This window comes from Alligator mississippiensis, chromosome 1 (genome assembly GCF_030867095.1).
Source record: "Alligator mississippiensis isolate rAllMis1 chromosome 1, rAllMis1, whole genome shotgun sequence".
NCBI lineage: Eukaryota > Metazoa > Chordata > Crocodylia > Alligatoridae > Alligator > Alligator mississippiensis.
In genome coordinates this window covers 225,929,824-225,954,000 of record NC_081824.1, presented here as the reverse complement: position 1 = coordinate 225,954,000, position 24,177 = coordinate 225,929,824, and the positions used below count along the sequence as shown (strand labels likewise).

The window sequence follows — 24,177 nt, the reverse complement described above, 5'->3', positions numbered from 1 at the left end:
AAAGGAGAACAGAAAAGAAGCTTTTCAAACAGCTTAATGAGCTATTAGTTAAGACTGCCAGGGACAGATTTCATTTCTGCTCTTTCCATTCTGTACAGGATATTCATTATAGAAGTAAATACCCCCCAGCACCTTTTGTTTGAGCACAACAGTTTGCAGGTTATAATGAGGCATTAATTTAATAAAGGTGGAGGGTGGTAAAAGGACATAAGGCAGATATGAACCAAATTGCCTTAACCTTCAATTAGTTGTAGCTAGAGCCTTCATTTTACTAAGGCATAGCTATCATGCAGACACTTACCAGCTGAGAACATATACCTTAAAGACCTTACAGAAGGGCCACACATCCATGATTGACCCAAGGACCTCCAGAGATGAAAGCATGGACTTGTATAGCTTGAGCCAAAGAATCATGCCTTTCCAGAACTGCTGGTCAGAAGTTTTCCAATGACATCACTTTTCATCTGGAAACACTGGTTCATTGAAACTGAAGTGTTTTGTGGAAATATTTTTGCTTTGATGAACTTCTGCCAAAAGCCAGACAAGGTCCTGATGGAAAACTACCAACTCACCTGGTGGCCTGCTGGACAGCCAGTGCTTCCAAGACCCCTGGCTCTGAGACAGCCCACCATCGAAATGGCTTGATGCATCCCAAGGTCCGGGGGTGGATTCAGGGGAGGGGAAGGGGGAGTGCACTTGTATTCTGCTTTGATTCCAGCTCTACCCCAAGCTTAAAACCAACTGCCTGGCAGTGGCAGCAGCATTTCTAGTCAGGCAGTGCTGAGGGGTCATTTGCCTTCATGGCTCCCTATAAACTACTTGATCCCTTCTAAACTCTCCGTTGCACAAGTGTTAATACCCCTCTCTCCTTTTTACTGGTTTTGATGTTCCACTAATCAAGCTAGTCTTTGTTCTGCAATTCTGCTGTCTGTTTGTTGCTCCAGGTAATCACACTTCTATTTCACAGCCTGGCAGATTGTTTTTAACTCTTTCCAAACAAGTTATATTTGTTTTTGCTTCAATCTTAAACTGAATAATACAGTCCTGGGCCCCAAGCATATTAGTAAAGTTTCTAAATGATTTTTAACTGGAGAAAAAATATGCATGCGGCACCATGCCATCTGCACCCCCCTTTGTAAAATTCTAGTTCTGCCCATGCCAAGGTCCACAACCCTAGGCTGCTCCAGGATGGTCCCATTAAGCAAATTGCTTTGGAAACTCAAGGGCTTTCACAAGTCTGTGGCTCCAGAATAAATTAGCTATGTGAACTGCCTCAGAGACAAGGCTCCTAGAACATTTAGGCTCCCTGCCCTGGAACCAGAAGTCTGGAAGCAACTGCAGTAAAGCTGCTCTAACAGTGGGTATTTTGGCTTCATTCCAATCCAGGATATTTTCTGTTGGTTTCCTTCAGGGAGAGCTACTCTTTTATGTTCCACTGCCTCAAGGTAGCTACCTCTTGGATTTTGCCCTGAAGTTCCCCATGTCTGGGTAATTCTATGCCGACAGCCATGCCCTTATATTATAAACAGAGACAGGACAGAAAAGGGTAGGAGGAAAGAGTATTCCTCTTCCAATTGTAAAGAGGAGTGAAGGCAGCAGGAAATTATTTGCTTACTGTCATAGAAGGAAGATAGGTACTGAATGCATGTTTCCTGAGTCCTACTCCCATCCTTATTTTCATAGGAGTGTTTCTTACATCAGAGAGTTTCAGAAAATGGGCAGAATGTCATCAGGACAGTGACTTCCTGTACCCTGAGCATACATATGATAATGTTCCCCCCCGAGTTTTCAAATAACTAAAATAAGTGGAAGATTTGGTTCCAGTGGAGGAGGAGTAAGAGTCAAAAGGAAAGCATGTTGCCCACTCCCTTTTTATGATACTATCCTGTTTTTCATCTGAGAATGCAGCAGACTGGCAAGGAGAACAAAAATAAGGGAAAAATCCTGGCTGGGAACCTATATAATCAGCTTGAAGGTTGGCACAAATTAGGTCATTTCTTGTGTTTATATTTTTTGCATGCATTGTATGCTCTCTCCTCCTCCTTACGTTATCATGATGTGAAGGGAATTTCCTGCATACAGGGTATTGTTTTTGCCAAGCTTTTGTGAATATAAACCACCTCAAGTGCTGAAAAGAAATAAAGTTCAATTCTGGTGCTAATATGTATAATAACTTATGTACATTAACAAGTCTATAAGTATATACAATTATATTATGTGTGATATAGCTATATAGTAATAATATACATATATGGATATTAGAGAAAATGAGGGACCAAATATCATTTTGCTTTTAGGTTCTTATCTAGTATTTTATCAGGGAATGGAAAGAGAAATGACCATTTTCAACAAATGGTGATGCATTTCAGATCTTTGAAATTTATACAGGCCCAGCTTTTAGCTGGTATCAAGAGGCATGGGTCCATGGAAGTCTGTACACAGCCAGCTAGGGATCTGGTCTCATCAGAAAATGGTGTTGAAAGCACTGACTTCATCATCAAATCTGCAAGTATAAAATATTTGAGACAAAAATTACTTTTGCACACTTTCCCCTCCTTTTAGCATGAATGCTGTTTGCTACTCACCTTAGTAAGGCACGTTGAAGCAAGTAGAATTTCACTGACCTTTATTTCCTATGATCTAGTATTTTGCTAGTGAAAACTAATTTTTGCATATGGGGGTTTCTAACAGCTTTGCCTGTTCTCAGTCCCTTATGACAGAGTTGCTCATAATTTTATTTATGAATAATTTAAAAAGGCAACATACAAAGGATCCGTTGCATTGAATAAAAACACAATAAGGCTCCCTAAATGGACTGGAATCTAAAATACTGGCCTAAAAGACTGAATTTATTAAGCTCCTTTGGGAAAAAGAAACTGGTAATGGAGTTCTGAATTGCTTGCATGTCTTTGCATATTTGTTGAAAGAAGAACAATGTCACTGTTCATCTAATTTACCACTGTTCAAACCAAAAGTGCAAGAGACAGCTTTCTCTCCTCACCTGCCCCTACATGTTGATGCAGCTGCAGTGGTGCTGCAGAGAGCCAGGGAAAGGTGCATATAATTGCCCTGGCTTCCTGTCTTGCAGGCCTTAGGCAGGTGGGATGTTTCCATAGCATCAGTGTCTGTGCCACAACACAGTCTTCAAGAGTGCCATAAATAAGACTAATTCCCTAGTTACTCTCATTCTCCCCAGGCAGTTGCACCTTTCCCTCCTGCGCAGCCCCACCCCACATCCCCCACAGGCATAGCACAGAACTGGACCACCGTGGCAGCGCAGAATTTGGCGTTCCAACCGGAAGTGAAACGTTGCTTGCTATAAATAAAACAAAAGCTGCAAAATCAGTCTACAAACCCCACCAAGGCAGCTGCAATCAGTGAATTGAGAACCAAGCAGTTCATACACTCAAGCACTCTATTCAGAATGTCAGACTTGAAACAGAACATTGGAGTCCCATGCAGAATGATAAGATACCTGTCTTTAAATTACATTTGGAAGAAACTTCAGAGCACAAAAAGTCTCAAAGTAAACCAAGGCTGGAGGTGTAAAATCTCCAGAAAAACATTTATTTTGGGCTCCTCTGATATAAACAGAAATGAAAAGGATCTACATGCTTTCCTTCCAAACCACAGGCTCACAAATGGATCCCAAATCCCAACTCCACTTTAATATGAGGGCCTCCCAATTAGAGCATTGGATGGCATTCAAAACTTCGTATAAATCTGAGTGAAGGCATTTAATAGCAGGGGCCTGTCTCTCACTCAAGCAGCTACAGTCACTCCTGGTTTGAGCTGCCTGGGCAGTCAGTTCTGCAGCAGTAATTCTAAGGGAGGATCTTCCCAAATTACCTCATCTAAGGCCAGTGGCTTTGCTCGTCAACCTCCTCTCCAACTTGGCAGATGCTGGCAATTTAGAGAGATTATATTTTTATCTGTGTTCCCTTGCAAATATGCTAGTAAATGTCTGAAAAATTAAAGGATATTTTTTTTCTTCTTCATCTTTAATGTAAAAGCACAATGTCATTGCTTAGTTATCAAATTGTTTTCCCTTTCATTTCCATATATATATTTAAACTCTGTGTAAGCAGCCAATAAACCTCAGGGTGCTGGGGCTTGTTCCCACTCTCATTGAAGTCAATGGCAGTACTCCCATTCACTTCAATAATCAGGCACCAGAGTAACTCTGATTTTTCTGTCCCTGTCTCTCCCTTCCTTTCAGAAAACCTCTGAGGTTGGGCCCAACATCAATCTCATGCACAGGCTGGGAGCATCTTTAAAAATTTTTTTTTCAGTTCTGGGTTTTGATCTCTTTCTTTGAAATGGAAGCAAATTCCCTGCAGGGTGCTCTGTGATCACTTGTTGGGTGTAGTTGCATGCTTTCACTTCTTGCTGTAGGTGAAATGGCTCATGTGCAAGGGTATTAACTCTCTGTTAGGCATTTCAGTGCTCAGTTAACGTAAACAGGAGTACAAAGAACTAGAGGTTTAATGACCGAGTGAGCTCTAGAACTATAAAGCCTAGGTAAAGGATGAAGGTATGTGATGTCATATTGTGGTGGTGATAAAGATACAGTTTTAATTAAAGGAAGGGTCATTTCCTTTTTGTCTTGCTGCAATGAAGCAGCTGTGCTAGTGGATGAAGATGGATGTTGAGCAGAAGAATTCTGCTTGTTGAGTAAAAATGCCTAGAGGACCAGACTTAGGCCCCAGTCCAGAAAAGTAGTCAGCATGTGCTCAACTTTAAGCATGTGGGTGGCTGCTGGCAAAGCACTTAACTACACTTGAGTGGACCCAGCTGTAAAAGTTAAACAAATACTTTTATACTTTGTTGTGTCAAGGCCCTAACTGGCAAGATTCAAAAGGTCTCCAGTGACTCACCAGGTTATCTAATAAGACCAGGTACAGACATTACACTTTTACTCGTATAAGTGATAGGAAACCACTTCTGTTCACTTGTAACAGAACAGACGCTCCTCATACATGCAATGATTTAAGAGTGGCAGAACTCAGTCTAAGATTTACACACATTCGTCCTTTGGTGGTGAGGGTATTGTTCACTACTGATCTAAACTATGCCATTTACCGAAAACTGTGCAACAGAGATCAATTCTACCTCAGGCATTTTGAATGTCTGTAGCTAGCCTAACGTTCCAAAATAAAAGGGCCTATTTCAACATCAAATACTTCTCCCAGAGATGGAGTCCCCAAAGTTCACTATGTAACCCTCTTTGGAGGGCCCTGAAATCATTATTTGGTACCGTTCCCTCTCAAGTGTCCTGATGAGTGCCAAGAGCAGCCCCAGCAAACAGTTCCTAGGTCCTGCCTACAATAGAATAGTGTGTTCAGGAACTATTATAAAAAAAAAAAAAATACCCAAAACCCAAACCCGAAAGTGTTACTAATAGGGCTGTGCGAAGCTTCGGTCCCTGATTTGATTCAGCCCAATTCAGTGGCTGAATCTCTGAATCCAAATCAAATCAGGAGACCCTTTAATGTTTCCAAATTGAATCGGAACCCTCCAAATCGATTTGGAAAGATTTGGCGATTCAGACAGACACAGCTTTAAATGTTTTTCCTATGTACCTCAAGGTAGCAGGCGGCTCATAAATGCTGCGATGCTGGGGCAGATGGAGCATCCCACAGGAGTTTGGGGGGCTCCTCAGCGCGCTTGGCAGCAGACCCAGAAGTGGACCAGAAGCACTTCTGGTCCACTTCTGGGTCCACTGGGGAGCACGCTGGGGGAACCCCCCCCCAGCTCAGTGACTGGTGCCTCCTGGGTCTGGGGGGGGCACCCAGGGTCCCTTGTGGCTGATCACCAAGCCGGGGGGGGGGGGGGGAACGATACAGAGGGGCCCTCCACGTGCTTCCCAGTGGACCCGGAAGTGGACCGGAAATACTTCCGGTCCACTTTTGGGTTTGCTGCAGAGCAAGTGGGGGGCCCCCCCCACGCTCCTGTGGGATGCTCCATCTGCCTCAGCATAGCAGTATTCATGAGCCACGCCTGATATCTCGAGGTACGTAGAAAACACATTTAAAGCTGTGTCTATGGCTGTCTGAAACCATATTTAAAAAATGATTTCTTACCATGGTCAACATAGTTGTAGAAGATGCTTCTGAAAGGCTATTCAACTCTTACCTATGTTTTATATAGCTTGAATTATTATGTTATTTGAACAAGAAAGCATCCAGTGACACCATACAGCTTTTCTTTAGTTAGAATTTGGTGTCCATCACTGAAAATTTTCCTAATAGAAGATGCATCTGTGTATGTATATACATGTGAACATGTATGTGCATGAGGCCATGTGTGAGGTACCCCCCAAAATAAAGTGAAAACAGCAAAAACCAAAGAATTGGTCCAAAGATATAAATTATATTATCTAACAATTTTTCTTTAAACCTATAAAAATACACAGGTTAAAAATGGAATTAGTCAGGACTTTTTTTTTTCTGATAAAAGATCTCTCATCAAAAATGCTGATTGGTCAATTTTGAAATGATTTGTAGGAAATGGTCAGCTCTAATGAATTTCCCAACTCCAGAATGTTGGGAAAAAAAAAGGTTTAAAAATTATTCTAAAATACCATTTTGACCTTTAGAAAACAAACCTCCCTCTTCCCCCACCCCTCCAGATTTTCCTGGTTCAAAATTATTTCTTTTTGTTAATTAAGCTAATTATGGGGGAATTGTTTTAAACTGGTTGAAATAAAAATTTAAACATGTTAAAATGAATGCATACAATTCCCTGAAGCAAAGTTATTTTGCACAACATTGGTTTTTGAACATTTTTGACAATTGTGAGCTCATCTTTTTTCAGAGCAGGAAACATTTCTACAATCACAATTTTTTTTTTCTTCACTAAACATCTTTTTATGATCATAAGAAAAAAAATACAAAGCCATATTTAGTTGGGTTCCCTCATGCATACATGTGTGCGTTCTCTCTCAGAAAAGTATGATGGAGTTCAAATATTATGCATTAGTCCCTCCTTTTCAATTCTAGCTGGTAGAAGCTCAGAAATTTGCATTGTGTAGGTTATAAAAATCTTCATCTCAGAGATTAGGTAGAAAATGCTAAGAAAATTAAATTTACATCTGCCTCACAACCTTGATGGTCTTAGTTGATTAGGGGACTCTAATTTTTCATTTAGTATCTTAAAATGCTTTGAATAAAAGAAGCTGTATACTGTTTCCTTGTTTTGGAACCTTCCCAAAAATCACTACTCATAAATTGTGCAATAGAAAGATTTGAGGTAGTATAAGCAATTCATATGGTATATATTTCTGATAAAATTTTCAAGAGTATCCTTACCTGGGGTTGGCATGTGTTAGATGGAATAATGCAGATAAGAGAAGCACAGTTTGCTTGCCTCAAGCTTACACTCTGCATATCCGAGCTCATAGATACCCAGAAGTGAAGACTGTCCTTCAGTGTTAGTAACCTCCTTAGATAAAAGAGAGGGCGCATGACCCAGTGTAAATCTGCACAAATATTTGAGTTTTTAGGCTAGGGACAGACAGGTAAAAAGCCTGAGGCTGAATCAGTTCAGTCTTTGCAGGTTAGTCTAAGATGCACAGATTAAACTGAAACAGAAGTAAGCAGATGTTTACCTTTGGTTCAGGTAACGCAGTAACATGCCTGCAGGAACTCAGACAAGAAGCCAGAAAATACTAGACCAGAGCTGTCTGGCTGTGTGTTCAGTTCCTCTTCCTGCTGCCCCGAGGTCTCTGGGATTTGTAGTCCAGACCCACAGCACCAGGACTCTGCAGGGTTGCTCATCACTTCCTCTTCCTGCTTCCAGGTGCTTCTGGGATTTGTAGTTCATAGTTGCAGCCAGCAGTAAGTTTGAGTAGGGGACAGGGTGTTTAATCCCTCCTCCCTGGCCCCAGACCCCATCGGGGTTTGCCTGAGGTGGGGGTAGGGGGCACTTCCCCCCCCTGCATAGATTGGGCTGCATCCCCAGCCAGACTTGCTCCACTCCCTTGTTAGTTAGCCCTCACAGCTCTGGCTAGGGAGCAGAGGGGTGGGGCCAGCCCTGCTCTCTGGAGCAGACAGCCCAGCCCAGCCCAGCCAAGCCCAGGGCTGGAAAGCATGATGGGATGCTGGGGGACTCTGATTTAACTTAAACCAGGAAGGAGTCTGGGACAGAAATTTCATAAACAAGTTTGACCCAAATCAGTTAAGTCTGATACTGTGTTCAACCAGTTTTATCTTAAATCAGTTTCAATCATTTTGAAACTGGTTTATGCGCACTGAGCTTGTGTTCTGTTACAGGTTTAAGCCAGTTTTTGATCACTTAAACTGGTTTATGTGTAACTTCTGTCCCTAGCCTTAGTGAGATTTATGCTCTTCACTTCCCTATATACTTTCAAAAGGTCTCCATAGCTTTGGGTTTTTTTCTTTGGCAAACTGTTTTTTTTTCCCATTTTGGTTTCCTTTTCCACTGTGATCTTTCCCTGCAGCTTACATTTGTGTCACTGTTGGGGAAATGCAAAAGAAGGGAAGGGAACTGATCATGCTGAAAGTTCAGGATGTTACAAAAATGTGCTGGTTATTGGGCACTTGACTTTTGACAGGAAGACTAAAGTTTCAAAAACAGGAACCTACCATTAGTTTCCAAATCCACATTTAGGAACCTAGGAAGGCTACGTAAGGAGGACCTGTTGGGTGCTAAGCTCTTTTGAAAATCAGATTGATTTAGAAATTGGTGATCAAGAAAGGAATTGAAGAAAACACTGTAGGATCTTCACTCTGGCAGTGACCTGTAGGAAGCGCTTGCAGAGTTCTAGATGTTCCTGGAAGCAAATAGCAAAGAAATCAGAGATGGTAGAATCTTCTAGAAGTTTCTTGTAGGTTTCTTAACTATGCTTAATATCATCCAGCGTTTGTCACCTGTTATCTTTTACTATGGTGATGGAGCAATGGGTGAATCAATTTTATGAGATGTTGAAGTGAAGCTGAAGTAGGCTTTAGCTGTAGTATAAAGACATCTGTGACACTTAAATCTCTTAAGGGTTTATTGAGGAAGCTTCTGGCAGCTCCAAGAATGGCACTTGCAAAGCTAAGCTTTCTATTTACTATACCATTTTAATTAAGTTGGGGAAATAGGCTTAATGTACTGTTCTTTCATTTTTAATTTGTCAGTGGTGTTTGTAAGACAAGCTTTTATGTCACTATAGAAAGGTGGTAAAATGTTGAAGATGATTATCATGTGCAGTTTAATCCATTTGTGAGTCAGTGAATAATAATCTGGTCTTACATAGTGTTATTTTAGGGATCATGCCTTTTGGATATTGATAGCAAATTTGGTACAAAGCAAGCTATGTGCTTAAACAATGAAAGTTATCTAAGGAATATATTCAGGAAGGTCTGGGTTTTTCAGATGCAAATACCAGAAATATATTTAACATTTTGACTTCCATCTTTTCTCACAGTACAAAGTAGAAAGACAATGTTTAGTAAATGTTTACATGTCACAAAGGAGAGTTTTTCATATTGTATTGTAGCTGTTTGGGAGGAACCAGGAAAGAGGGCAGGATGTTAACAAGATAAAAAAGAATAGCAATAAAACCCACCCCTAAAATTAATTGTCTACAAGGAAATGCAAATATCTCTCATCAGGCTATTTCAGCCTCTGCTTTGCATTGCTGGAAATTTGAGATCACTAATAGACTTTAGGCATGGAGAAGCAAACACTTGCATACTTGAAACATAGTTAACTTACTGTTGTTTTGACAGATGCTCACAAATAACATGGAGAAACTTCTAATTCCATTCACCCTTCTAAACACTTAAATTTAAAAATGAGCTCAAGCAGCCAAATTTGACTTAAATCGTGACTCCATTATTATACCACTGAAGGGCTGGGGGTTGTTCTGATCTGATGTCTTGGTTCAGGTTCCTGAGTTGTGCAGGATACTAAAAATATATTGAAATTATTTCTTGTTAATTAATTATGAATCTGAAGTGACCCATGAAGCCCTATTCTGCTGGACTTTCAGCCAGCATAGATCACCATAGCTACTCTGACTTCAGTGTAATTATATCCACTGATATCCCTTGGAGATCTCACCTATCTTGTTTTAAGAATGCATCATTAATAGGGCTGTGCGAAGCTTCGGGTGGTGATTCAATTCAGAGGAGATTCAGCCCAATTTGGTGGCCAAATCCCTGAATCCAAATTGAATCGAGGGACCAGTTAAAAGGTCCAAATCGATTCAAAGCTCTCCAAATCTTCAGAAAAGATTTGGAGAGCTTTGATGATTCGGGCAGTCCCCAGTGGCTGCAGCAGGGTTCTGCAGCTGGACTCAGAGCTGGTAAGTACTAGGGGTAGGGGAGGGGGGACTGGGGGAGAGGGGAGGGGACCATGAGGGGACCCCTTCCAGGCCCCATCCCCTGCCTGCTCCAGCAGCCCCCCAACCCCTGCCCATTCCCCCATCCCCCCATGGCTGCCCCACCTGCCCCAGCTCCTGGTGCTTTAAAAATAGGCCCGACTCACCAGGTGCTGCCAGGCAGGGGGGCGATCCCCACTGCCCCACACTGCATGGGAGGGCTCTGCCACGGGCCCTCCAATCCCCCCTCACTCCCCCAGCCCCCCCAAGGTTGCCCCGCCTGGGCCAGCTCCGGCCCTTTAAAAAAAATAAAAATGAGAAAAGCCCTAGGGCTCACCACTCCTGCAGTGGCCTTGGGGCTTCAGGGGACTTGTGCAGAGTCCCCCGTGTTGTGTGGGGTAGTAGGGGGCAGCGGGGACTGCCCCCGGCTGGCAGGAATGGTGTGTGTGGGGGTTTTCTGTTTTTTTGTTTTTTTGTTTTTCTTCTTAAGGGGCTGGAACTGCAGTGGGTGAGGCAGCCATGGGGGAGTTGGGGGAGCTCGTGCAGAGCCCCCCACACAGCAAAGGGCAGTGGAGAGCAGTGGCCATGGCCCCCCACCCAGCAGCACCTGGTGAACCGGGGCTTTTTTTCCCCAAGTGCCAGGAGCTGCGGTAGGCAGGGAAGCCATTGGTGAGCTGGGAGAATGGGCAGGGGATGGGCCTGGCTGATTTGGAGACTCGAAGATTTGGCAGCAGCCAAATCTCCAAATCACATTCGGCCACATTGATTCAGGACAGTGATTCAAATCACTGACTCGAATCACTGCCCCCTGAATTGGCTGAATCTGAATCCGAAGCAAATACTAGCCGCTTCGCACAGGCCTAATTATTAACAACACTCAGTGCACAGACAGAAATGAAATTTGTCATGTGATCCACCCTTGAAAGCACTCTAAAGCCATGCCCAAACAGAAGAGCATGGATACAGAGCATGCTGATTGTGCAACAAATTTTAACCCTCATTATATGAGGGTTCAAATAAAGACGCTCCTTCATTAATTTTTGTCTGCTCCAGCCTGCAGCACAGCCTGCTCCAGCCAGCAGGTCCAGCTGCTGTCTCTAGATGGGACAGGGAGAAGGCAGGGTGGAAGATCTGTTCTGGGGTTTTCTCAGCCCTGCGGTAGCTGGGGGGATGGGGTGGTAGATTAGAGCCCTCTCACATCAGGGGGAGCTCCAATCTACCTACTCCCCACTCTAGGAGGATGGGAAAACCCCCAGAATGGACCTTCCTTCCCTGTTTTCTCCCCCTTTCCATCCAGAGGCAACAACAGGGCTACAAGATGGGGGCAGAGCTAGGGGGAAAGGCTGCACAGACAGCCTCTCTCCCTGGATTTGTTCCACATTGAAGCCAATCCTCCACCCTCCCAATTCAACATCTAATGTCTGTTGGGTTGGAAGAATAGGTCTAACTCATGGCACTTTCTTTGAATCGCTATGCGTTAGACCCGGGAGCTGCACTTCTGTCTGCCACTGTGAAACTGAAGTTTTTGATGCAGGCCTGGGTAGGAGATGGTGACTAAGGCCCAGGAACATTCCCAGGGAGCAAGTATGGCCTACAGAATCTCAAGTCTTTCCATGTTCTCCTCTTACCCTGGGGTTGAAGCAATTAAATGGAGCCCATGAAAGGGTACTGCTTGCTTGCTTTGTAGCCCTTCATCAATGAGGAAAAGAAGATACAGCTGAGGAGGAAGACTTAGGAGGAAGACCTATCCTTCACTGATGTTGTATCCCTTCACAAGATGTAGCGTACCTGACAGCAAGTGTACACTCTGTATCTGACTCAGGCTTAAGACTCAGGCAGGCTAAGATAAAAGGTATGGATGGAATTTCATTTGACTCCTTTGCTGAGACAATCAAGAAAAGACAGTCAAGACTAAGGATGATATCCTTCTACTATGCTCAGCATTGGTGAGGCAGCAGCTGGAGTACTGTGTCCAGTTCTGGGTGCCACACCTCAAGAGGGATGTTGAGAAGCTGGAAAGAGTCCAAAGGAGGGCCACATGAATGATTAGAAGTCTGGAGAGCAGACCATACGAAGAGAGGCTAAAGGACATGGGACTGTTCAGCTTGGAAAAGAGAAGACTCGGTGGGACTTGGTGACAGCCTTTCAATATATAAGGAGTGAACATCAGGTGCTAGGAAAACATCTGTTCATCAAGGCATCCCAGGGGAAGACTAGGAACAGTGGTCATAAACTGATAGAAGATCGCTTCAGATTAGACATAAGGATGAACATCTTTATGATCTGTGTGTCCAGAGTCTAGAACAGACTCCCCACCCCAGAGGTGGTACAATCACCTTCCTTGGAGATCTTCAAAAGACAACTGGATGTGCGCCTAGCTGGAGTCATCTGATCTCAGCAGTCTTTCCTGCCATAGAGTGGGAGGGTGGGGGTGGACCTGATGATCTCGTGAGGTCCCTTCCAACCCCTAACTTCTATGAATCTATAAAAAGCACGCTCTAGTTCTAGCTCATAAAAAATCAGTAGTCAGTCAGTGGCCGCATCTACAAAAGATGCTTACTGAGCAGAACATTAGAACTGGGCCTGCACAGGGGTGACCCTATGACCTTTGTGGCTTGGTTACTGCCAGCAGATACCTGGGCCATGTGCACCCAGCTCATGCTGCAAGGCTATTTTGGCCCTCAGCTACAAGGTCCTAGAGTACTAGAACTAGGAGAAAGGGAGGGTCTCTGAGTATCCAAGCCAGGGCAAGCAGACAGATATCCCTGGAAACTTCAGGTGGAGATGGGGCATGGCCAGCTTCCTTGGTGTTGCAGGTAGGGGCACTGGAAATTTCTAAGCCAGGTCATGTAGCATTGCCAGCATCACAGAGTGTCTGCTGGAAGCCCCTGGAAACTTTGAGATGATGGGAGTGGCCTGGCCACTGGAGCACAGGGCACTCTAGAGCAGAGCACTCTAGCTGCAGTGAATGGGAGAGCTACACACCAGCATCCATCCATCCATCCATCCATCCATCCATCCATCCATCCATCCATCCATCCATCCATCCACTCCCTTGCATCTAGACTATTGCCCACCTGTGGACAATGAAACCCAACAGTCTCTCTGATGTTGAGAGAAAGGACGACAACAGCACTGATGATGAAACTGGGGACTCCAGGAGCATAGTGCCTGGTCTCCATTATATCAGGGAGTGGGAGTTGTGGAAGACTTGGGCATTGTGGGTGCTACCCATCCAGCTGGCGAATATGGGGGTGAAGTGGCTCTGATGGTTGATGATGCCATGTAGAATGATAGAGAGGTAGCCCTTATTGTCGATGAATACCTGGGCACCCTGGAGTACACAGAGGATGGGGATGTGGGTTCTATCCACAGACCACCACACAGTTGGGGAAGCCAATGTGGTGGAAGCTAGTGACCACCACTTGAGGGTTGACGAGGCAAATGAAGTGGCTGGCTGGGATGTTCTGGATGACCAGACACGCCTCCCAGATGGCCTCTCTGGCCATGGACTTTCCCATGCTAAACTGATTGATGATGTAGCAGAGACTGCTGGGGGCAACCAGCTTCATGCTGGTGATGGCCACCTATCTCTTTGGAGGGGTGGCCACATATTGACCTCCTGGTGAACAATGTGGGTGGCCATCTGGGCTACAATGTCCATGAAGGTGGCCTGCTGTATGTGGAAGGTTTTGACCCACTGTTCTTTGTCCCAGGTGTCCAGGGTGATCCACTCCCATCAATCATTGCTGGTGGCTTGGACCCAGAATCATTGCTCAATGGTCTGGAGGTGGTGCTACAACACCCTGGCATCCATGGTATCCTGGGTGGCCTTGTCCTCATCAGCCAGGTGGAAGTCAGTGGCCCAGTCCAGGACACTTGGCAGGTGCAGGCTGCAGTAGTTGGCCCCACGTAGGATGTCTCACTGCTGGCTGAGGGGCCGAGAGCCTTGTATTATGGCAACCAGCTGCTGAATCATATTCAGATGGACATGCAAGATGTCCCACAGTCTCTGGTAACAATCATGCAGGGCAACAAACAGGAACACTGCAGCTCCTGAGTCTCTGTGCTTGGGTGTGGATGGTGGGGCACCATGGTAAGGCATGGACAGGCCAGGAGATGGAGACATGCAATTCACAAGGGAGGGCAGATGTTCCAGGTCTCTTCTGGAAGCCTCAGGGTGGGGTGTGGAAGAAGGGTCCATGATGACATGGCAAGGGTCTGAGGGCATGCTTATCCATGCCTGGCAGCTAATAAGGGGTGGTCCAGGCACCTAGCTATGCTTAGAAGCCTCCAGCAGGAGCCCACAGGGCATCCTGGAAGGTATACAGGAGCACCCCTCTCCCCCACCTGCAGGCCTTGGTCAATGCATGCTGCCTGTGCACCTGGCCCCCCAAAGGGAGAACATGTACATTGTTTTTTCCCAATCTAAACTAGGCTGCTTAAAGAAAATCTGGTAACTTAGATGGATGCCTCCTTGGGTTTTCTGAATGTCTGCACATGGCCTTGGTTGCCATTCTACACAGGGTGAAAGGATTGTCCTGCTGCCTCATTCCAGAAACTGGTGTTGCAACTCAGCAGGAAGCCATGGTTCTATTGCTGCTGACTCAGACTAGCAGGTGTAGTACATTAGACTCCACCCTGAATTTAAGAGAAGTGGGAGTACCCAGCCAGCTGGCTGGGTGGGTTAGGGTTATAGAAGACAAGTCAGGAGGGAAGGGACTTTAGGAGCAGCATGACCTAGTGAGAAGGCTGAAGTTATATGTAGTATTACTTGGGAATTACTTTTATTTAAATAACCTCAGACCTCAGGTAGGATGACACTAAGGCTAGGGACAGACATTACACATAAACAGGTTTAAGTGATCAGAAACTGGTTTAAACCTATAACAGAACAGACATTCAGTGCATAGAATCATAGACTCATCATAGAATCATAGAAGCAGGGTCAGAAGGGACCTTGTAGGGATACTGGGCTCAAGTGACCCCAGCCAGATAGGCATTGAGCCGCTTCTTAAAGACCCCCAGGGTAGGAACCAGCACCACTTCCTTTGGAAGTTGGTTCTAGATCCTAGCCACCCTAACTGTGACGTAGTTCCTATGGATGTCTAATCTAAACCTACTCTCCAACAACTTGTGGCTGTTATTCCTTGTTATCTCGGGGGGCGCTAGGTGAAACAAGCTCTCCCTCAAATCCTTCTGGTCCCCCCTAGTGAGTTTATAGATGGTCACAAGGTCCCCCCTCAGCCTTCTCTTGTGAAGGCTGAACAGGTTCAGGTCCTGTAGCCTGTCATTGTAGGGTCTGCCCTGCTGTCCCTGGATCATGCGGGTGGCCCTCCTCTGGACCCTCTCAATGTTGTCCACATCCCTCTTGAAGTGGGGTGCCCAGAACTGGACACAGTACTCCAGTTGCAGCCTGACCAGTTTCGCGTAGAGGGGGAGGATCACCTCCTTGGCCCTCCTTGAGATGCACCTGTGGATGCACAATAGGGTCTGGTTAGCCCTGCTGACTGTGACCTCGCATTGTCAGCCCACGTTCATCTTGGAGTCAATGATGACTCCAAGATCCCTTTCTGCCTCTGTGCTCTCAAGAAGGGAGTTTCCCATCTTATAAGTGTGCTGCTGGTTACTACGGCCCAAGTGCAGCACCCTGCACTTGTCCGTATTGAAACGCACCCTGTTTTTGTCAGCCCACCCTTGCAACCTATCCAGGTCTTTCTGCAGTCTTTCCCTCCCTACTAGCGTGCCCACCTCACCCCAAATTTTGGTATCATCAGCAAATTTGAACTCGTTGCTTTTCACCCCATCGTCCAAATCGCTGATAAAGAAATTGAACAGCACGGGCCCAAGGACCAAGACCTGGGGGACTCCGCTGGCCACTTCCCCCCAGGTTGAATATGACCCGTCCACCACCACCCTCTGAGTATGACCCTTCAGGCAATTAGCAATCCATCTGACCGTGTAGGCATTGATGCCACAGTTGCCTAGTTTTTTAATGAGGATGGGGTGGGAGTGCACATAAACCAGTTTCAAAATGGCTGAAACTGATTTGAGATAAACCTGGTTGAATGTAGTATCAGACTTAACTGATTGAGCTCAGACCTGTTTATGCAATGTCCGTTCCAGACCCCTTCCTCATTTAAGTTAAACCAGAGTCCTCCAGCATCCCAGCATGCTCTCTGGGCTAGGCTGTGTTCTCTGCTCCAGAGCAGGGAGCTCCAGGCCCCTCCCCTCCACCCTCTAGCCTGAGCAGGGATGGGATGTGGTGAGACACTGGCCAGCATGGCCCTGTTAAGACAAAGTGGGCAGAGGAGGTTAATTGTTCCCTTCTCCCCCACCACAGCCAGGGTCTGTCTGTTTGCTAGGGAGCAGAAGGGAGGAGGTTGTGTTGGTGGCCCCTGGGGCTGGCAGACCCTGGGAGCAGGGAAGGGGTGGATGGAGAGATTAACCATTCTCCCTGCCACCTTCACCTTAATGGTGCCATGCCAGAGCTCTGTTTTGTGCGGGGGGGGGGACCCTTCCTCCTCTTTTTCCTCTCCCTAGGATGGGGAGGGGGGGGGAGGGTCTGTGCAGCACTGGAGGGGACTCTTCCCCCTCCCTCTGCCACTGCCGCTGCCACCTGGGACCAGTGCTGGGCGCAGCCCGCGCCCAGTACCAGAGACGATTCATGCTGCCACCGGTCCCAGGCAGCAGAGGCAGCCTTCTTTCATCCAGTGCACAGATCCAGGGGCCTGCACCCCTGGGAGGGCTGTTGGGCTGTGCCAGACTCCTTTTGGGGGTACAAGCCCCCAGATCTGTGCACCGGATAAGAGGAGGCTGCCCTGTCACCTGGGACCAGCACTAGGTGCAGCCTGCACCCAGCGCCAGGGAAGATTCATGCTGCTGCCAGTCCCAGGTGGCAGAGGCAGCCTTTTTTCATCTGGAGCACAGATCCAGGGGCCCAGAGCCCCATGGAGCTGAGCCCAGCAGCAGGAGGTGGGCAGAGCTAGGGCTGTGCTCTACCTCCCACCTCTGGGCTGAGCTCCATGGGGCTGCGGAGCCACTCAGAATGCAGTCCTGGCTCTTCTCTGCCACTGAGCTGCCTTGAAATTCGAAACGTTTCAAAACTTTCAAAACATTTAGAGTGCCCTCATTTCATGTCGAAGCTGTTTCAATGCTTTTAGTTTAATTTCAATTTCACTGTTTCGAGCTCAGAACACATTGAAACAGCTTTGAAACGAAACACTCAGCAAAATTTTGCAGAGCCCTACTAATTAGGGGTCTCTCTGATATAGTTTTGAAATAGGAAACAATATAAAAGAGCACAGAGTTAATGGGGCTATTCAGATGCTTACAGTCAATTAGGTGCTTTAAGTATTTTGTATCCTAGCTGTCCTGTCTACCAATGTTTGCCTCAATCAATCATCTCAACATTTTGCCCTATACGTTGTCACATTAGCATGCTATGATGTTGATTCTGATGAAATCTCTCTCTAAGTCAGATAACTCTGGAACAGAACCCCTACTCAATCCTAGAACTTAGTTTCTGCTGTTTGTTGTGCTGTGTCTGAAAATATTGAATAAAAATTTGGTCACAGCAGGAATGCTTTTGCTGCTGCTGCACCTGAAACTTTTGAATGATACAGTCAACCCCAACTTAATGCTCTTTCGCTTAGTGCTATTTTGCTATAATGCTCATTTTAAATTGATACCTGATTTCACTTAGCTCTGATTTCACTTAGCGCTCAGCAAGTTTCACTATAACACTGATGGTTGCCATCTTGGATCATTAAAAACACTTGTGGTCACCATTTTGGGTCATCTAAAGCTTTCGGTTTTGTTTAACGCTCATTTCACTGAATGCTTGGTTTTAAAGGAACCAATTAAGAGTGCTAAGCGGGGGCTGCCTGTACTGGGACATCTAGTAGTTATACACTTCCTATAAACTAACATGGTTTCAGAGTTGCTTTTCAGCCTTAGGAGATGATGGTTTTGAATTTAACCAACAATTTCCTCCTCTTTTCAATATGTAAACAAGGAAATAAAAAGGAAAATAGTAATAAAAAAGATCAGCTTGTGGAAAAGGTGCTTAAGAGGGCACATGATAGCAGTCTTCATATACTTGAAGGGCTTCCATAAAGAAGAGGGAAAGGACCTTTTCTCTCTTGCTGCAGAGAAGAGGACCCAGACCAATGGCTTGAAGTTGCAGCAAGCTAAATTTAAATTGGATACGTGGAAAAACTTCTTCACTGCTAGAATAATGAGGCACTAGAATAGCCTTCCTAGAGTAGTTGTTGACTCTTCATTACTGGAGGTGTCCAAGAAGAGATTGGACAGCCACTGGTTGGGGATGATCTAGGTGTAGCTATGCCTATTTTCTACCATGGGTATTTCCCATGATTCTGGGTTTTGCCAGTTGTTCCAGCCCTGCTCCCATCCCCCTTTTTCCTGCTGTATGTGTCAGGATGTATTTAAGCCTCCACAGGCATTGAGTGTTAGCTACAGCTAAGGGAGGGGACTTCAGCTGGGGTGTGCTGATTCTCTTGCTAGGAGCAAAACTGGAGGTTCCTGGCCAGGGGGTCTTGCCCCTCTGTTCAGGGTCAGATTGATTGCCATATTTGGCACCAGGAAGGAATTTTATCACATGGTCAAATTGGTATGGACTGTGGGGGGTTTTGCTTTCCTCTGTAGCAGGGGGTACAGCCTTCTATAATGGACCTCTTGAATATAAAGTAACAACAAGAGGAAGATCAGGGAAAGTGTGAGTCCTTTACTAAATGGGGGAGGCAACCTAGTGACACATGATGCAAAAAAGGCTGAAGTACTCAATGCCTTTTTCACCTCAGTCTTCACAGACAAGGTCAGCTCCCAGACTACTGCACCTGGCAACACAGTTTGGGGAGGAGGTAAGAAGCTGGCAGTGGCAAAAGAACAGGTTAGGGAGTATTTAGAAAAGTTGAATGTGTACAAGTCCATGGGTCTGGATGCAGTGTACCCAAGGTTGCTGAGGGAGTTGGACGATGTGATTTTCATCAGGTACCTGGAAGTTTTGGTTGGAGTGCATCTCCATCAAATTTGCAAATGACACTGGGGGAGAGGGTAGTAGATACACTGGAGGGTAGGGCTACGATTCAGAGTGACCTCAACAAATTGGAGGATTGGACTAAAAGAGATCTTATGGAGTGTGTCCGGATGAGCGTGGATGTGCAGTATGTGGCACATAGCATGCACTGCACATGCAGGTGTTCAGTAAGGACAAGTGTAAAGTCCTACACTTTGGACAGAACAATCTATGCACTGGTACAGGCTGGGGATGACTGGATAAGCAGCAGCTTTGCAGAAAAGGACTTACGGGTTCCAATAGACCATAAACTGAATATGAGCCAACAGTTTGCGCTTGTTTTGAGGAAGGCTAATGGCATACTGGGCTGCATTATTAGGTATGTTGCCAGCAAATTGAAGGAAATGATTATCAGGGATCCTGGTTTTCTCTGATTGAAAAAAAAATCCCCAATTTTTGGATTAAAAAATAGTAACCCAAAATCCACATTTTTCCATGATCAAAATGAAATACCACTAATGTATAGTGGTGCTTCATTTTGATCATGGAAAAATGGATTTGGGGTTACCTTTTTAATAAAAAAATGGGGATTTTTTTATCAGAGTAAAGCAAGATCCTTGGGGATTATTTCCCACATTCAGCACTAGTGAGGCCACATCTGGAGTACTATATCCAGTTTTGCCCCCCTGCCCCGGTTCCCCTCCTACTACTACAGAAAGGATATGGACAAATTGGAGAAAGTCCAGAGGAGGGCAACAAAATTGGTTAGGGGCCTGGGGCACGTGACTTATGAGGAGAAGCTGAGGGAACTGGGCTTATTTAGTCTACAGAAGAGAAGACTGAGGAGGGATTTAATAGCAACCTTCAACTACCTGAAGGTGGGTTCTAAAGAGGCTGAAGCAGGACTGTTCTCAGTGGTGGCAGATGACAGAACAAGGAGCAATGGCCTCAAGTTGCACCAAGGGAAGTTGAGGGTAGATATTAGGAAAAACTTTCTTACTAGGAGGGTGGTAAAACACTGAAACAGGTTACCCAGAGAGACTGTGGAAGCTCCATCCTTGGAGGTTTTTAAGTCCTGGCTAGATAAAGCCTTGGCTGGGATGGTATAGTTGGGGATAATCCTGCTTTGAGCCAGGTGTGGCATTAGATGTTCACCTGAGGTTCCTTCTAACCCTCATTTTCTATGAGTCTAACATTTTATAGAAGCAGGATATTGGCTGCTGTGGTTCCCTTGCTTTACCTGTTGCAGGTTAGGGTGTTAGGTCTACATTGTGTCAGGGTTCAGTGTAATCTTATGTAGAAATTAGATTATAGTTGTATGGCATGGTTTGGATAGTAATGATACTGCTTCAGGCAGGGGATCAGACTAGATAACCTCTGGAGGTCCCTTCCAATCCTAGTTACCTATGACTATGACTCCCTAACATTTTCCAAAAATATCTATGCTAAAATAGGTTTCCTAAATTCAGCATGGCTAGTTTTGGTCTGTATTTGGGAAGAAGACCTTGATTCTGGGTTACTGAAGAGGTTGGAGAATATTGCCCATGACTTAATAACCCTTCTCTGTACTCGGTGATCGCTCCTCTGTTGTGCTATGGCATAACATTGCCACAGATCCTGGGTTCTAGGTGAAATGTAAAGCTAAAGTTCTCTTTGATTGCTTTGAATTTATAAAATATCTCATCGGAGTTTTTAGAGGACCATGTATAGTTTAGCCAAATTTCAACTTTGGTGATTCTATTTGTTCATTAGTAATATGTATTATTTTGCCCTTCTCATTTCCCTTTAGTTTTATTTGGGGACATTATTCTTCATTTCCCTATAACAAATAAAAGAAAACTGTTGTGTTGCCTCATTTGTAGCTGGAACTGGCACCACAGTGACTCTTTTTAAAGTTTCCCCACCTTTTCCAGTAGAAAAAATGAGAGAGAACAAAAATGAGAAGTGTTATTTTTGCTCACTGTTAACCTTTAGAAATATTTTTTTCACAGCTTTCCAATTGGTAGTATAAATAAATGAGAGAAAATGGAAGTTTTGTTACCTTCTCCCTATTTTCCATACTAGAAAAGTGTGTGTGGCAGGAAGTTTAAAATGTTTTAAGTGTCTCTTTTAATTTTTTTTTCCAGATATTTTTCCATTGAGGAAAAAGGTGTAAGAAAATGTTTTCCATCTATGTTGTTTCTCATGCTTTGTACTATTACTTTTTCCTTCCAGAGACAAATTAATAAGTGAAATGCTTTGCCCTCTTTTTAAAAACAAAAACAAAACTGTCCCAATGGGGTGAAGAAAGGGGGAAGGTGAAATTTCATAATGTCAAAACGAAACATAACCCCCCCCTCCATTTAAAAAAAAAAAAATCTTTTTTGGTCAAGAAATTATGCTGTCCATTAAAAATATTTTTGATAGTTGTGGGTTTTTTTGTGGGGTGGTGGGGGGTAGTTGCACATTTTAAAATTAAACCTCATTTGTCCAAAAAGTCAATTCATACCTGACCTCCAGGTGCTGCTAGGTAGTCAGTGAAATCAGGGGTGAAATCATGGTCTCGTTGGAGTCAGTAGCAAATGCCCATTGACTTCTGTGAGGCCAGGCTTTCACCTGTTGGCTGCAAACCCAAGTCACCAGTAGTGGATGCACTCCTTCTGCCAGTTGCTTCTCCCCTAGCCCCCACCTCCAAAATATCCACTTTGGCCAGCTCTCCCTCATCTGCTTCCAGATTTCTGGAAATACAGAACTGAATGGCATGAGTGGGAATGTAGGATATACTTTTCAGGCAGACAGGGTTTTCTTTTTCACAGCCTTATTTAGGGAAGTTTTTCTTCAGATCCATTCTTGGCTTCCCGGCTTTTCTCTCTGATGGTGACTGAATCTTAAAATGCTGGGAATGTTTGAGTTTGGATAAAACTTCAGGTCTCAGCTTTGCAATTTGGAACTTTATGCAGTTAAAACACATACATAATTCACTGCTGTAAAGCTCTGTCAAATATAGCTATCCCATGCAATAGTGTTTACAGTAAAAGGCTCTACTGACATATAATTTAATATTGAGGAACAGGCGTACTATGTTCTTGTCACTCAAAGTACAAATATAGCATTGAGAAAGGCATTGTTGGCTGGGGCATCTCAGTTGCTCAGACCTGAGAAGTATCCATACCCATTTAGCCCTTGGTCTCCTAGCTAAGATTACCAATATGGGTGTCAAAAGGCATCAATTTTGGTGATGGCTTTCATGATACTTGCACAGCTCCTTATGAGGAAACTGGACAGAGACCATCAGCTCATTTTTTTTGCCGACGCTTGATATCAGGTATCAAATCTAAACATACAGTTACTACCAGTTTGCCAATCACAAAGTTACCCAGAAGTGAAATTGTGGGTGAGCCACAGAAAACCCTGACTAAGCAATGAATGCATGCACTTATGCATATGTGTGTAAAATAGTCCAGAGTTTTGCTGGTCTTAGATCCAGGAGCCTCTGTAGCAGGAAGGAAAGAGTTATAGTTGCTTCCAGGTCTTTTCACTCATGGCAGTTGCCAGATCTCTACAAAAAACCTTGTGTAGTCCCAGTCCTCCCTATTTCACTCAGGAGTAGGAGCCGTATTTGCAAAACACTCATCTCTCCTTAGTGGCTAAGGTTGGTTTTGGGTACTGCAGATTCACTTTATTATATGCATCTCCCCCACCATTTCTAGTCACTCATAAAATCAGAAATCCTGCATCTCTCTGTCTAGCTATCCCAATTGCTTTTCTTTCTAGGTGATTTCTCTGGCTAAAGATTTCTTCCTCTGCCCACTGACTTCCCCAGAAGTAGGGGAGACCTGCTTCCTCTTCTGCCTGATTAATAAGGGTTGTTATAGTAAGGCCTTAAACAACCCCAAGAGTTTGAAAACGATGGAAACCCTCATGTGCTGGGGCTTGAAACATCTGCCTAGTAGGCTTCAGGAGGAAACATTGTCTCAGGGGGTAGGTTATTCCACAAGGCCCTACTCCCGACTGAAGCATCTAGTATTACCATGTCAACTAGATGGGCTATTAGGCCGAGGTAGTATATCAGTTTCTGCATGGTGGTGGTATTTTACATGGGAAAACAAGTTAATAGATTCCTGAGCTTCATCTTGATAGCTCCTCCTTCATTTTGGGATAGCTCCTCCTGAGCTATTATGTTGCTTCGCCTCTATCTTGGGAAATGCTACTTTATAGGGAAGTAGCCAAATGAGACGAGGGAAAAAAAGTCAGTTCCAATCAAATGATATTGTCAGGTGGTAACTTGGTTTTGTCACTAAGGTTTTCCTGAAAGCATTAAATATTTTTCTAAACTGAATTTGCCATGGAGCTGCTTTGAGGGGAAAAAATCAGTATAATGTCCAGCACTAATGGTTTATGACCGACAGTGAATTCAGCAAGCTTCCAGTTAGGCTTTGATGTTAACTATTTAAATATCATAGGGTCTGATTCACAAGGCAGTAATTGCAGGTCATTATTACTGGTGTTATTAGATTATGTTAGATATTAGCTTTTAGGCTTAGGGCACTATGTACTAATACTCTCTGAAATGGAACACCTGAACAAGTGATTAAGTTAAATTAGCCCCTAATTGAATGAATTGCAACTCCACACTTTTGTTGTTACCTTGAAAATGGATGAGATGGGTGCCTTTAGACAGTAAATTCAACATGTCCACTACATAAAATGAGTTCAGGTTCTGCGAAATGATCACCTTTCCCTTATGTTATTGGAAAGAAATGGCGCTTGTAACAAACATAACATGTCAGGAATGGGTTATGCTTAATGCGCATTCCAGGGACCAGCT

The 24,177-nt window shown here is 44.5% G+C and overlaps 2 long non-coding RNA genes across 2 annotated transcripts in view; one reads left to right on the top strand and one right to left on the bottom strand.

Moving 5' to 3' along the window:
• Positions 1-24,177, top strand: part of LOC109286488 (uncharacterized) — a 200,863-nt gene that overhangs the window by 35,285 nt on the left and 141,401 nt on the right. The gene's annotated exons all lie outside the window — the stretch shown is intronic.
• LOC132250079 (uncharacterized) lies at positions 2,286-8,073 on the bottom strand. Its single transcript, XR_009461665.1, has 2 exons — positions 7,610-8,073; positions 2,286-2,503 (listed from the first exon to the last, which is right to left on the bottom strand). It is a non-coding gene; the product is annotated as an uncharacterized LOC132250079 (long non-coding RNA).